At 42.0% G+C, this 15,610-nt stretch overlaps 1 long non-coding RNA gene across 2 annotated transcripts; it reads right to left on the bottom strand.

The window, feature by feature from the left end:
• Window positions 1-249: 249 nt before the first annotated feature.
• Window positions 250-13,608, bottom strand: LOC138979991 (uncharacterized). 2 transcript variants are annotated; one of them, XR_011460201.1, is made up of 3 exons: window positions 12,153-13,608; window positions 9,400-9,520; window positions 250-7,587 (listed from the first exon to the last, which is right to left on the bottom strand). It is a non-coding gene; the product is annotated as an uncharacterized lncRNA (long non-coding RNA). The 2 variants fall into 2 exon arrangements; XR_011460202.1 differs by having other exon boundaries at window positions 13,417-13,608.
• Between the last annotated feature and the right edge of the window lie 2,002 nt (window positions 13,609-15,610).

Below are 15,610 nucleotides of genomic sequence, written 5' to 3'. Positions count from 1 at the left end.
CCACTAGATTGCCAATTTTAAAGTCTTAGGTATGACCCGGCCGGGGTTTGAACCCACGACTTCCCGATCACGGGGCGGACGCCTTACCACTAGGCTAACCGTGCTGGTCAAGCATTAATAAATTTACAGTAACAAAACTAACATGCAACACAATCTATGTTCGCAGTCAGAAACATGCAACACAATCTATGTTCACAGTCAGAAACATGCAACACAATCTATGTTCACAGTCAGAAACATGCAACAAAGTTGTACAAATATTTATCATTTTATTGACACTCAAGGAAACTTTAGAATGTTCATTTAAAGAACTCAAACAATTGTAACTGTAGCTTAAAGAAATTAACAATAACTACAAGAAGAGCAAACGCTCGATCGAGTCACTTTCGCAGTTCTGAATATTATATGAGGCATCAGATGGACAGGAAGAAATTGCTATTCACAACACAATGAGTCACGTTCACAAAAAATTTGAGCCCGGTCACTTTTATAGTTTCCGAGAAAAGCCCAACGTTAAGTTGTGTGTTGCCGAACAGAAAAGGCTAGTTATCTCCCTTGTTTTTCTGATAACGTTCGTAAAAGGCTACAGATGTAAATACTTTGATGTAAAGAATAATCCTACAAAGTTTCAATCACATCCGATGAACTTTGTCAAAGATATAAAATGTCTAATTTTTCCTTTGACGCTGACCTGTGACCTTGAAAAAGGTCAAAGGTCAACGAAACCATCGTTAAAGTGTAGAGGTCATTGGAGGTCACGACTAAACAAAATATGAGCCCGATCGCTTTGATAGTTTCCGAGAAAAGTCCAACGTTAAGGTGGTGTCTACGGCCGGCCGGCCGGCCGGACAGACTAACACTGACCGATTACATTTGTTTTGTTTGTTTGTTTGTTTATTTGTTGCTTAACGTCCAGCCGACTACGCAGAGCCATATCAGGACGAGGAAGGGGAGGATGAAGGGGGCCACTTGTCAAGCGATTCCTGTTTACAAATGCACTAACCCATTACTTGTGTCCCAGCAGGCTTTAGTAAAACTAAATTAATACCTACTGGAAGATTACCAGTTTCCAGTATGTTAAAATAGGCTTAACCTATCTACTGCTGGACTTACATCAGAACACTAACAGATTAAACTATACATGAATCGCGAGACAAGCGGCAAGAGAAGAGATTTTTGGAAAAAATACAGGTGAATGAGCAAGAAGGCAGAAAAAAGAAAAGAATTCATGAAGAAAAAGAGAGCATGACAGGAAAGAGGAACCAAAAATCTACCTAACAGCAAACTAGAAAGCTCCTGCGGTTCCAAAAACAGAAGGGGCCTTTAATTTCATAACCGCAGTGCCCCACTGCGGGAGATAAACGAAGTGAAGAAAAATTGAGAAACAATAAGTTAATAACCCAAACGATTTTGCACAGAAATACATATATACACAAAAGCAAGCAATATTAAGACATATGGCGTATAAAAGACGACATATATAAAATCAATACTGTGAGGAAATCTAAACAAGATACTAAATAGTAGTTTTTGACATTCATAAAAAAGCATGCTATTCATACCTGTCAAGTCCTACGCATTCTGCGTAATTCTTACGGTTTTTCGGTGTTTTTTGGGTCCTACGTCGTATACCTCAAACCATACGCATTTTCAGCCTTTTTTTTTAATTTATTTTTTTTAAATTTTTTTTATTTATTTATTTTAAATTTTTTTTGCTGGCATGGACTGCCGTTCATTCATTTCTGAGGAGGAGCTTGCACCAGCAACACAACAGAAGTTCTGGCATGATGTGCGCCAGTTCTACGTGGCCTGTGTGAGGAAAATGTTGAATAAATTTCCATTTGGCAGTGAAACCCTGCAACACCTTTAAGTGCTGGATCACAGTCTGGGAGCTGACACACTGACTGCCTTCTTGCAGGTCAAAATTAACTCTGATGCATGCTGCCATGATTTTAAGGTGACTGGCAGCATGATTGACAAAGCAAAGATTTACACAGATTTCTTTCTTTCTTTCTTTATTTGGTGTTTTAAACGTCGTTTTCAACCACGAAGGTTATATCGCGACAGGGGAAAGGGGGGAGATGGGATAGGGGAAAGGGGGGAGATGGGATAGAGCCACTTGTAAAGTGTTTCTTGTTCACAAAAGCACTAATCAAAAAATTGCTCCAGGGGCTTGCAACGTAGTACAATATATGACCTCACTGGGAGAATGCAAGTTTCCAGTACAAAAGACTAAACATTTCTTACATACTGCTTGACTAAAATCTTTACAAACATTGACTATATTCTATACAAGAACCACTTAACAAGGGTAAAAGGAGGAACAGAATCCGTTAGTCGCCTCTTACGACATGCGGGGTGCAGAGAAATAAGGATGTGGAAAAGAAGACTTTTGGTAAGTGAAATAAAGGTGATGGGTCCAGTCAGGTAGAAATAAGACAACAAGAAAAGAATTGGAAAACTGCAGGGAATAGTGTGTTCTTGGAAGGAAATATAGGTGAAAGGACTGGTAAGGCAGAAATAAGACAAAAGAAGAGAAGTAAAGGGGTGGGGTAGCTTGGTAAAAACACTCCCGCCGCGTGAAGGCGACCCCATGGGAGCATTTGCACAGATGAATACAACTAAGAACACAAGTGACAAGTGACAACAAAAATGAACGAACAAGAGTGCAGTGTAAATGTATTACATGTAGTGGTAAATAAAGAGCAGTTTGTGCAGAAAGGAATTTATGTGTTTTACTTTTAGTTTGCGAAAAACAATCTGATTGGTTTAGTGTGTATGCGTGAGAAGTTGAATTTGTGTGTTTAACCACATCCTGATCCACGCATTAACTATGGTTTTTGATCCCCAACTATGGTTTCTTATGCCATTTACTATGGTCAGAGGCCAAAAGTACTTGACAGGTATGTGCAATTGCAGAAAATATTCATAGAATTAAAAGGCATACAATCGCAAATGTTCTGTATCCTTGTTCGTGAATGTCTGCGAGCATGAGAACCGTCCGGTCCCTCGCTTTACTCTGTCCCTTGACTAATTACTGTCTCACAGTCACAGTCCCTTTCTTTGACTTAGTCTCTCAACCTCTCTCTGATTTGATTCGTTGATATTTGATAACTTGATTTAACATAGAATGGCTCTGTGTGCGTAATTTTAACCATTACTTAAACCAATGTTCACTTTGAGTAGCTGAGACGTGAACTGCATATACCGTAAACAACACACACTAGGGGTAACCAGCCAGGAAAATTCAGTAGCAGTCAGACTGTTGTGCTTGCGACCAAAGCCTACGGACAACTGAATATCACACGCACTGAAAAATGTGATGTCTCCTTCACAGTCTAACACACACACACATACCGTAAAATCCCTAGAATAGGCCCACCCCCCCTGTGCACAGATTTAGGGCAAAATTGGGGGGTGGGCGTTTGCTAGGGATAGACCCCTTTGCACAAAGTAAGTTTTGTGCTCAATCGTGTAATTGAGTGAATACAAACCCCGAAAGCATGTAAGTTAGGTCGTGTGAGTAGAAGTGAAGGAAAAAAGAAAGAAAAATTACTTTGAGGCAAAGAAGGCCAACCGAGAGAGAGAGAGAGAGAGAGAGAGAGAGAGAGAGAGAGAGAGAGAGAGAGAGAGAGAGAGAGAGAGAGAGAGAGAGAGAGAGAGAGAGAGAGAGAGAGAGAGAGAGAAAAGGACTGGCTCTTCTGAAAACAACCCAAGCATAGTCATTTATATAAATTTATAAAGTAAAAAGAAAATCACCAGACCTTTGCAAGGACAAACAATAACAACACAATTCCGGGAAAAAGAAACTTGATGAAATGTCGAAATGTCAACACCAATGAAGCCCTTTCTTTCTGTACAAGGAAGAAATTACACGATCGTCTTTGGAAATGAAACGTTAACTGAACTTGGATTTTGTCTTCAAAAGGCCCAATCTTTCTGAGAAAGAAAAACCCACAAACTTAGGGAAAAAAAGAGAAGAGAAACTCAAAAAAACATGAACGATGGGTGGGAGTGAGGAGAGGGGACAAAGAATAAGAAAAAAGGAAAGAAACACGAAAAGGTAAAGAAGGGGAAAAAGATGACTTTTAGAACAGGCTGCACAAATCCTAGTGAAAGTGAGCCTATAGTCTCTTTGAAAAAAGCAGGGTGGGCGTTTGCTAGGTAGTTACCCCTGTGCACAACTTTTGGCCCAAAGTGGGGGGTGGGCGTTTGCTAGATGGTGGGCTTATGCTAGGGATTTTACGGTAATATATCCTTACAAACTTGTATGTATACTTGTGCCCATACACACCTATACTGTAATAGTCATATCCTTACAAACTTGTACATTCTTGCGACTGTACATATATACCGTATTTGACGGACTACAAGACGCGACTTTTTTTCAAAAAAAATCGCATTGCGGCTTATAAAAAGATGCGGCTAAAACGTTACCTAAACTTGAATAGCATTCACCTAATGGAAGTCGCCGCGGGTTTTCATTTCGCTCGATTAGCGATTACCGGTACTTTATTAGCTCTCTACTCAAGACTCGGCCCTTTTCTCTTTCTTTCGCGAATCTTCGTTTGTCAACAAGTCGTCGTGACAAGATACCGTACAGAGAAACATTGGATGTATCAGGATCTCGCGCGTGCGCGAGATTTCGTTTTTTTGTGTCTTGCGATAGTTGGAGGAGCGAGAGCCGCCATGTTGTGTTTTCGTCCGCTCGAAATGTGCGCAAAAGTTGTAAATCATCCCAAAAAAGCTTATTCCGGGCGGGACTACATGTGTGTGTTGGTTACAAATTGTGTGTGTGATATTTTTCTTCAAACTTTTTCACTTTTCTTCTTTGTTTCACTTGTTTATTCTCCGAGCCGATTTTGCCAAATACTGTAATTTTTGTTTGCCTGGTTGTTTTGATTGATTGACACGATCTGATTATTTTTTTTTCGACGGCGGCTAATATAGTGACGTGGCCTATACGTGGCTCGTCCCAATTTTTTTGTTAAAAGTCGGGGGTGCGGCTTATAAAACGGTGCGTCTTGTAATCCGTCAAATACGGTACACATATAATTATACACAAACTTGTACATATTTGTGACTATATACTCATAATATCATATCCTCACAAACTTGACCATTGGTCCGGACGTTTGTCCCATTCACTTATCCATGAAATGAATGCGAGCTTCTGGATATATGGCCAATGAAAATTCTTCAAAAGGTTTCAAACATTGAGCCCTGGTTTTTCTGAGTGTTGTTCGCTCATTGAACACTTTGGTTTTAACCAACTTCACCAATTTGTCTTTGGAGAAATGTCTTCCAGAAAAAATAGTGTGCAATTGTAAAAAGTTCAGTACACAATCTTTACCTGGCAATTTACCCTTTGTGCCTGTCCCTTTAGCAGTAAAAAAAGACTTGAAAATAAGAGGAAACTGATTCAGTGTCAGCAGATGTCCAAACAACATAGTCTCTTTTCTTTTTCAATGAACCCTGAGCAGAAGAGGGCTGAGCACCAGTCTGACTAGAGTCCTGAGCAACAGTCTGACTAGAGTCCTGAGCAGAAGAGGGCTGAGCACTAGTCTGACTAGAGTCCTGAGCAGAAGAGTCCTGAGCACCAGTCTGACTAGAGTCCTGAGCACCAGTCTGACTAGAGTCCTGAGCACCAGTCTGACTAGAGTCCTGAGCAACAGTCTGACTAGAGTCCTGAGCACCAGTCTGACTAGAGTCCTGAGCAACAGTCTGACTTTCTTTCTTTATTTGGTGTTTAATGTCGTTTTCAACCACGAAGGTTATATCGCGACGAGGGAAAGGGGGAGATGGAATAGGGGAAAGGGGGGAGATGGGATAGAGCCACTTGTTAAGTGTTTCTTGTTCACAAAAGCACTAATCAAAAAATTGCTCCAGGGGCTTGCAACGTAGTACAATATATGACCTTACTGGGAGAATGCAAGTTTCCAGTACAAAGGACTAAACATTTCTTACATACTGCTTGACTATATTCTATACAAGAACCACTTAACAAGGGTTAAAGGAGAAACAGAATCCGTTAGTCGCCTCATACGACATGCGGGGTGCAGAGAAATAAGGATGTGGAAAAGAAGACTTTTGGTAAGTGAAATAGAGGTGATGGATCCAGTCAGGTAGAAATAAGACAACAAGAAAAGAATTGGAAAACTGCAGGGAATAGTAGGGAGAGTTTCCTTGGAAGGAAATATAGGTGAAAGGACTGGTAAGGCAGAAATAAGACAAAAGAAGAGAAGAAACAGAACCGTTAGTCGCCTCTTACGACATGCTGGGTAGCATCGGGTAAATTCTTTCTGGTCCCAACCAATATGGGACTCCCCCTAACCCGCGGGGGGTACCAGTCTGACTAGAGTCCTGAGCAGAAGAGGGCTGAGCACCAGTCTGACTAGAGTCCTGAGCCCTTCTTACTGAAAAAAACCATGACACCCTCCACACATCACACGTTTTTCAACTCCCTGGTTGCGCTCACATATGAACTTGCCTTCTTTTGGCAGCGTCCGATTTGTGTCCAAAATTCCGTCTTTGCGAATAGCTGCAAAAGCACTATCCCGTTCTTGTCCACAGGGAAGTTTTAATGCAGCTTGAACTGCTTCTTTTTTTCTTTATTTGGTGTTTAATGTCGTTTTCAACCATTCAAGGTTATATCGCGACGGGGAAAGGGGGGAGATGGGATAGGGGAAAGGGGGGAGATGGGATAGAGCCACTTGTTGTTTCTTGTTCACAAAAGCACTAATCAAAAAATTGCTCCAGGGGCTTGCAACGTAGTACAATATATGACCTTACTAGGAGAATGCAAGTTTCCAGTACAAAGGACTTAACATTTCTTATTTACTGCTTGACTAAAATCTTTACAAACATTGACTATATTCTATACAAGAAACACTTAACAAGGGTAAAAGGAGAAACAGAATCCGTTAGTCGCCTCTTACGACATGCGGGGGGCAAAGAAATAAGGATGTGGAAAAGAAGACTTTTGGTAAGTGAAATAAAGGTGATGGATCCAGTCAGGTAGAAATAAGACAACAAGAAAGGAATCGGAAATCTGCAGGGAATAGTAGGGAGAGTTTTCTTGGAAGGAAATATAGGTGAAAGGACTGGTAAGGCAGAAATAAGACAAAAGAAGAGAAGTAAAGGGGTGGGGTAGCTTAGTGGAAACACTCCCGCCGCGTGAAGGCGACCCCATGGGAGCAACTGCTTCTTCATCAGAATGTTTACGTAGTAAATGTCTTCTCAGATGGCTGTCAAAATCTCCACAGTAAACACAGATTTCCCTGAAGAAGTTCACTTCGAAGTAGAAGTTGCTCCTTTTTCACTGACTGTTGAAGTAGAAGTTGCTCCTTTTTCACTGACTGTTGAAGTAGAAGTTGCTCCTTTTTCACCGGCTGTTGAAGTAGAAGTTGCTCCTTTTTCACCGACTGTTGAAGTTGCTCCTTTTTCACCGACTGTTGAAGTGGAAGTTGCTCGATCCTTTCCCACCAACTGTTGAAGTATAAGTTGGTCCTTTTTCACCGACTGTTAAAGTAGAAGTTGCTCCTTTCCCATCGACTGTTGGAGTAGAAGTTGCTCCTTTCCCACCGACTGTTGAACAGAACACAACATTGATGTAAAAAAAAGATATAGAAGGGATCCGAGTCCCTTCGAAAGATTATGCCAATATGTATGTGCATGCTGGGTATCTGCTTTGACCAGTCTAATCGTACCGTGAAGCAGGATCTTTTTCACATGCATATATATGATGCACACGTCGAGAATAGGCACGAAGAGTCTTACATAAGTCGACCCTGGATAGACTGAAACATCATCCACCCTACTTTCGAAGGGACTCAAACCCTTAACTTAACTTTGTTTGCTCACCGCCCAGTCCACCCTTCGGTTATCTCAGGGCAGTGCTGCTTTGACATTTAATGTGCGCCACACACAAGACAGATGTCGCAGCACAGGCTTCATCTCACCCAGTCACATTATTCTGACACCGGGCTAACCAGTGGACTCAAACCCAGCCAGGCATGTACTATGTAGAGCAGCAAAATGTCGCCTAGACGACAATTTGCCGCAACAATGAACATAATTATGCTGACTTTGTCACAGAATAAGGCTGTCGGTTGAACTTTGAAGGCTGTTGGTATTTATTCATGCATAGTGTGTGTTATTCTTTTTTAAAAACCGTTATGGTTTTATTTTCAAGATGGGTGCATATAAATGAGCAACTGATTGTCTGGCTATCTGACTGACTAGAAGAAGAAGAAAACAAGCATTGTCCGAGTGTGCGGGCAATATACCACCACCTGCTGCATAGATTTTCTCCATTTATTCCCTAACATTTAAAATTAAAAAGTCAATAATGAAAATAAGAAACACATACAGACAGTTTGAGCTATCAGTAAACTGCCGTGGGATGTTTGTTTGTTTGTTTGTTCGTTCATGGGCTGAAACTCCCCCGGCTTTTTATTTACGTGTATGACCGTTTTTACCCCGCCATTTAGGCAGCCATACGCCGCTTTCGGAGGAAGCATGCTGGGTATTTTCGTGTTTCTATAACCCACCGAACTCTGACATGGATTACAGGATCTTTTTCGTGCGCACATGGTCTTGTGCTTGCGTGTACACACGGGGGTGTTCGGACACCGAGGAGAGTCTGCACACAAAGTTGACTCTGAGAAATAAATCTCTCGCCGAACGTGGGGACGAACTTACGCTGACAGCGGCCAACTGGATACAAATCCAGCGCGCTACCGACTGAGCTACATCCCCGCCCCACTGCCGTGGGATAACATAGGATAGCCAAGCCCCATCTTTGAGAAAATTGATAGCAATCACGAGCCGTCACTTACGCAAATTACGCTATTTATGCACTTGGTATTCGGTCCTGGAACTGGTACTACAAGAAATATATCACAGTCGGATATCCGATCGGATATCACTTCTATTCAGTAATCCAAAATCAATTCTGGTCAGTCCAATTGTTGACATGAGCTAAAGCAGGGCAACAATTTTCCGCTCAACACAGGCACAGTACAAACAGATTATTTATACACAAAAAAGTCATACTGTATCATGCAGGGCCGGACTAGGCTAAGAGGAGTGGGGGGGGGGGGGGGGGGGTTTGCCAGTGGTGGCTAGGGGGAACATCCCCTTGGCGGGGGTGAGGGGGCAAAGCCCCCTGAAGCTGATGGGTAGGTTATATTCTGAGATAGGAAAATGGTCGCTCCTTGCATGAAACGGCATAAAATAAACAATAATAAAAAATGTTTTAAATAAGTGAGGTACATGATTAGGCTGGGGGGGGGGGGGGGGTTGCGCAACCCCCATAACCCCCCCCCCCCCCCCCGGTAGTCTGGCCCTGCCATGCATGTGAAACCTGGCAATGTTATTTGTCTTTGAAAAAAATACCTTCATTTGAAGAGGACACCTTTCCTTTTGTAGGGGGTGGTTGTACAAGTGGCAAAATTGAGTACACGGTAGATACAGAGTCTGCGTCAGAGTTTTCCGTGTCTGGTCGGTATGAGGCATCCTGTCAAACAATTTAAATACAAACCGGCATGAAAATCCCACAAATGTATTATAATTTTGGTTTCTTTCAATACTTACCCTGTGGGTATTACATATGCATTATCCTAATATGATGCCATAATTGCTAGCACGAAAAATATGATAAACATTTATGTCTAAACCAATATTTATCCTGCCAGATAAATCTATACCTAAAGGTACATCTTTTTATTGGCTTATTGGAATCCTCACGTTGGAAAATGTCTGCGACCATTTTTGTTATGTCTCAAAAGTATTTATAAGCGCTGTACGATCCAACAATCTTCCGATCGTGTACGTCGGAAGTGACCTTTAAACTTTTAAATCGAAATTCGCCTGACCGTCGGCTCGACCACAGGCAAGGCAGGCGTTAGCTTTGGGGATTGGTTTGGTATACAGAGAGAGCCTCTCTCTCAGTGCTGGGCCAGTCGCTATTATAGAATACTGATGGGCCGGTCGATGGAACGTGCTGTGCGTTGAGCTGTGATTGTCGCGGAGGGTATGAATGACACCGCTTTCATTATCTGTACGATAGCTACCCATTGCCTAAAATTTGAAATACGGGCTTAGTTATTTACTTAGAAGTGTGCATTTTTCTTGGGTTGATAGTGTGGTTGTGCACAAGCTGTTTGGTCTACTGTTGGGGGTAGAACGCCAGTTTCTAAATATGTGATGGTCTCCCCGACTGCATAGCATACAGAGTGCTCACCAATGCAGTTTCAGTGCCAGTAGGGGGTTCGCTGTTACTATACGATCATTCTGTGAACTACACAAGTTATGAACATGTGCTGTTTGGCCAAGAAGTGGCGTATTTAGTACATATGGGCGTGAATACTGGGTTTTCTTTCTAGTGCAGTAGTGGTGGAATGCTAGCTTCCTGGAGATTAAAACTTGGGTGGAATATAGTTAGGAAGGAAGGTTGGGATTCAGATCGGCTAAAAATAAACATGGCAAAAATTGCTCTGGACTGGCCCTTTAATCAACAGTTGTATATTATTGATTTCGGGGATATAACAGTTACAAAACTACATATTCAGGTTCGGATTTCAAATCCCCATTGATCTCCTCTCCGTATTCCAATGAAACAAGAAGAGCAAACGCTCGATCGAGTCACTTTCGCAGTTCTGAATATTATATGAGGCATCAGATGGACAGGAAGAAATTGCTATTCACAACACAATGAGTCACGTTCACATAAAATTTGAGCCCGGTCACTTTTATAGTTTCCGAGAAAAGCCCAACGTTAAGTTGTGTGTTGCCGAACAGAAAAGGCTAGTTATCTCCCTTGTTTTTCTGATAACGTTCGTAAAAGGCTACAGATGTAAATACTTTGATGTAAAGAATAATCCTACAAAGTTTCAATCACATCCGATGAACTTTGTCAAAGATATAAAATGTCTAATTTTTCCTTTGACGCTGACCTGTGACCTTGAAAAAGGTCAAAGGTCAACGAAACCATCGTTAAAGTGTAGAGGTCATTGGAGGTCACGACTAAACAAAATATGAGCCCGATCGCTTTGATAGTTTCCGAGAAAAGTCCAACGTTAAGGTGGTGTCTACGGACGGCCGGCCAGCCGGCCGGCCGGACAGACTAACACTGACCGATTACATAGAGTCACTTTTTCTCAAGTGACTCAAAAATCAAAACAAAACAATCAACCCCATACGATTCCACGCACACAGATGCACCCATTTTCACATTCCCCTCACAGCGCGGGTATTGTCTATTTTATTCTATGCACAAATAAGCGATGCTTTGAGTAAAACCAACGTTTGGATTGACCATTGCATTATCTTATCAGTGTTTATGTAGTGCCCATATCACACCATATCCCATTACGCGTAATAGGCAAGTATGTCACACACTTTCCTTCTCTGCCACTACTAAAGCAAACGTGTGCAAGATTGTTACATGCTTTGGAACATGTGCAAGAACGGATTCAAACTCGAAATCGTCCCCCCAAAAGCCCCAAAATGCACACACAACTTTTATTTCTCCTGCTGTTATCGTTTCTTCTCTTTACAAATTCTTCAACGCTGAGAATACTGAGAACGGCATCCCAGACGACAGTACTGTTCCCATACGCGAATTTAGCTGCCCTTGGAAAGTGGCTCGCTCAGGAGGCCTGTTAGTCTGAAACTGGAAGGACAGAGTTCTGAACATAGATGACAAAGACCCCGAAAAGAACAACATTTCGCGGATGCAGACACAGAAAGACGTCACGAAGAATGCGATGCTTCAAAAGATACAGACTGTGACGATGACTGTGACGTCGTTCACATATACCGAGACGTCATTCATAGTTGTTCGTTCACTTCCGTCAAAAAGTAGATCTCTCCACAATGGCTGCTCCTGTGTTTAGGTTTGTCAAGCTTGAGTACGCAAAACGTGTTTGTTCTCTCCTCTGTTGAAGCTGTGACATAAATGCTATTCCGACTTGGTCGTGTGACAGAGTTTTCTTCCACACTCGATTAGCTGATGTCTAACTCAGCCTGACGGCTTCGTTAGACAATCAACGTAATCTCGTGTGGAAGAAAACGTGTCACACGACCAAGTCTGAATAGCAGGTAATGTGATATGGGCACGACATATATATTTTAGTTTCTACACTCACACTGCTCTCAGATGCTGAATGGTTTGATTGGTCAGACTCGATAGATTCACACTCAGTAGGAAATCCTGAGAAAAAAAATCAACAAATTGTTTTAGCAGCAGCATTTCATCCACAGGGGTGCTGGTGACTAAGACCTTCCAAATCTGAAATCCACAAGATATTATTTTTTTGGCGCACCTAAATCGGAAGACTAAATAGTCAAGCATGAAAACACACAAGAAAGCTATAGGAAATTGACGCCAAAAAAAATTGATGAGCGGGGTGGGTGGGGGTGCAATCTATGATCCGATTCGTGGCCCCAGGGTGATGACGCTGTTGAAAGCGCCACATTTCAGTGGCAGTGGAGTGGAGTAACGCTTGCCGCGTCTTTCGTGGGATGTCTAGCAGACGACATCGCCAGCTATACTTTCTCGGTAATGAGAAATCGAAATCTTTAGAGTTAATTCCTGAATCGGACCTGATCAAATCGGAAATTATTTTTAAGCAAACATCCCAAATCAGAAATCCGTTTTGAATCAGACAACTAGCACCCCTGCATCCAACAGCATAGCAACAATTCCCAAGTATCATACAAATTAACACACAAGTGCACAAGACATACGGTACTTTACCCACTTTTGTTTTTTTACAACTGCCGATAACGCATGATTCTGCGTAATTGACGCACTGAAATCACGCCGAGATTTTCACTCACTGCGTCAACTGCGCAGGTTTTGACCCCTGTGAAGAAGCTTCCGTGCACAGCAGACACTATTTCCGAACGTCACCACTGAGGTGCGTTTCCGAATGCAAAGTCACAAGTATACAACGCTAGCAAAATCGCGTGACGTTCACTACTACTGTGTAGCGAAATAACTAACTTTGCAAGCCAAGTTTTCCTTGCCTTCAGTCGCTAGTTTACACACGTTAAACTTTGAGAAAAATCCTAGATAAAATATGACTCCCTAAAATTCCAAAATGACTTCCAGATTTTTGGACAGGGGGTCATCATGACTCTTTGTTTTGAATCCTACAGGGAGCTCTGATGTGGGCAAAACAGGACCCCTGTCCACTTGGTTTGACGCCAAATCAGACTCTTGGCCATATATGTTGATCGTTAAAACTATGTACAGAACATGTGGATTCATGGGCTGAGACTAGCAGTGATTCTACATCATATTTCAGATCAAAGTCAAATAGCAATGAAGGTGTGCAGCAAAATCGACTGAAAAACACCAGGTATCCACTTGGTTTCCAAACAATATGCCGAGATGACATCACTCGCCTTTCTTTGTTTGTATCGGTGGCTGCGGACCCTCGTCTTCTTCACAAGGTGATTCAGCATCAGCATCACTACCGTCTTGTTCACATTCGACTGTTTGTCCTGGTAGAGCAAAAGGAAAGAAGAAAATTTTACACATTATTTAGGATGGGAATTGGAAAAAGTGAAAAAGGCGGAAATTCACCTTTATGATCCCCCCCCCCCCCCCAAAGTGTATGTTTCTGGTAACGTGACTAAAAAATATAGGGTAGGTAGGTCGGGAATCTTTTTTTTAAAACATCTTTTCAACTTATTTTGTCAAAAAACAGGATTTTTTTCCTTCGAAAAACCATTTTTTTCTTGTTTTGTTTTAAATGCAAACAAAGTCGAGTCGGCAGGGAAAATAGGTAGGGTCAGGTGACCAGAAACATACAACTTTTTTTTTTGGGGGGGGGGGGGGGGGGGCTTATGGGTGATTTGCGGGTCAATTCCCATCCCTGATATTTCTGAACATCCCTCTGTTCTGTCCTTATGGTGCGCCAAATTGCTGACCACAAATTTCATAACCCATATTAGACTGAAAATCTGAGGCCTGATCTAGGAACGCTGAAGAAGAAGAAGAAGCTATAACCAGGGGTGTGGTTTGGTGTCAGATATCGTTCCTAGACCGGAATTTTTCCTAATTGTCCGAAAAATTGTAATCCAGTCAAATGTCCGTCCATTTACATGATAAGCCGGTCCATGACCGCTCAGTTTGCTATAAAATCGGTCAGACCTAAAACCGTTTATTAAACAAGATGGCAAATAAACTTACAAGCTAACATATATATATATAGAAAACGATCACTCGTATTCGTCCTCATGGTCCAATTGAGATTATGTAAACATGGCCTCCATTGAATCCCTGATTAAAAAAAGAAACATCAAAGAACTCTGGAATGTTTTGGGAGTAGGGGTAGGGTTTTGGTAGATGAACAGGGAAGTGAGCAATACGAGGCCACCGATCTGTTGGCGTCAGCATCGCAACCATCGGTATCGGGTTTGGGAGAAGAATCAACCCAAAAAACAAGCGAACGAGGTTCTTCAGTGGAACACAGCATCAGTCTGTCTTAGTTTGCCTCAGTTATCAATGCAACAGCTCAACCTACAGTCCCAGGAAGTAGGACAACCTTCAATTAACATTTTGTTTTCTCCAAAACAATTATGTAGTGTCACCATATGGTTTGTTCTTATTTTTATTGTCAGTTCATTACTAGTCAGAAGCTGATTGAAGGTTAGCTGTGTGTGTGTGCTTTCTCATTTGATAAGAGAGAGAAAGAGAGAGTTTTTGTAACATTAAATGTCCGTAAAATATATGGAAACGGTCAAATGACCGGAAAAAGTTTTGTTGATCAGGACGATTTTTCCGACCATCAAATTTTCTAGCTACACCTCGTATAACTCTACTTAACTGCACCAAAATCCACTGCACTGAAAAACGCCAGGTTTCATGTTTTAAAGAGGCGACTCCTGGTATAAAAGGAGCCAAGCTCCGCCTTGTTCAGTATGTTTGGGGAGAATGAGCTCGTCACTTCAGAAAAGAAAAATCAAAATTATGCCAGAAAGCAGTAGTTTTTCGACACGGAATGTGTTCGAGTTTTATATAAAGTAGTGACGAACACAATAGCACACAAACTTGGATAGAACACAAGGCACATGCATGCAAATGGGGGGGGGTGGGGGGGAGAGAGAGAGAAGAGAGAGAGAGAGAGAGAGAGAGAGATGAGAGAGAGAGAGAGAGAGAGAGAGAGAGAGAGAGAGAGAGAGAGAGACAGCGAACGAATGGCACACACTGTGTGAGAATAAAACACAGAAAGGGGGTGGGGGGGGGGGTGGTTGGAGAAACGGGCCGAGTAACAAGAAAAATTCCGAAGGCAGCTTGTACCCTCTTATCTTCGAACAAACTCAGCTATACCAAACGGTCAGTGTGCGGTGTAACTGGAATTTTCTAGTTCAGATACGTTCTCAGCTCCTACACATCTCATAACAAAAAACACGCTCTTCGATTTACGGTGTTGACAACAGAATTGCCAACAGGAACCTGGGGGGGAGAAGAGAAAGTTTGCTGCCTATCAAGTGTTGATTGACACAATGGAAAGCAAAGGTGCTTGCTAGACCCTTCTACTTTATACAGTTGCACAGCATGAAAGCAAAAGCTATACACACTAAATTTGCTGAA

The sequence above is a fragment of the Littorina saxatilis genome, linkage group LG11 (assembly GCF_037325665.1).
Source record: "Littorina saxatilis isolate snail1 linkage group LG11, US_GU_Lsax_2.0, whole genome shotgun sequence".
NCBI lineage: Eukaryota > Metazoa > Mollusca > Gastropoda > Littorinimorpha > Littorinidae > Littorina > Littorina saxatilis.
Note: the sequence above shows the minus strand (reverse complement) of the source record. Positions and strands in the feature narration are given on the sequence as shown.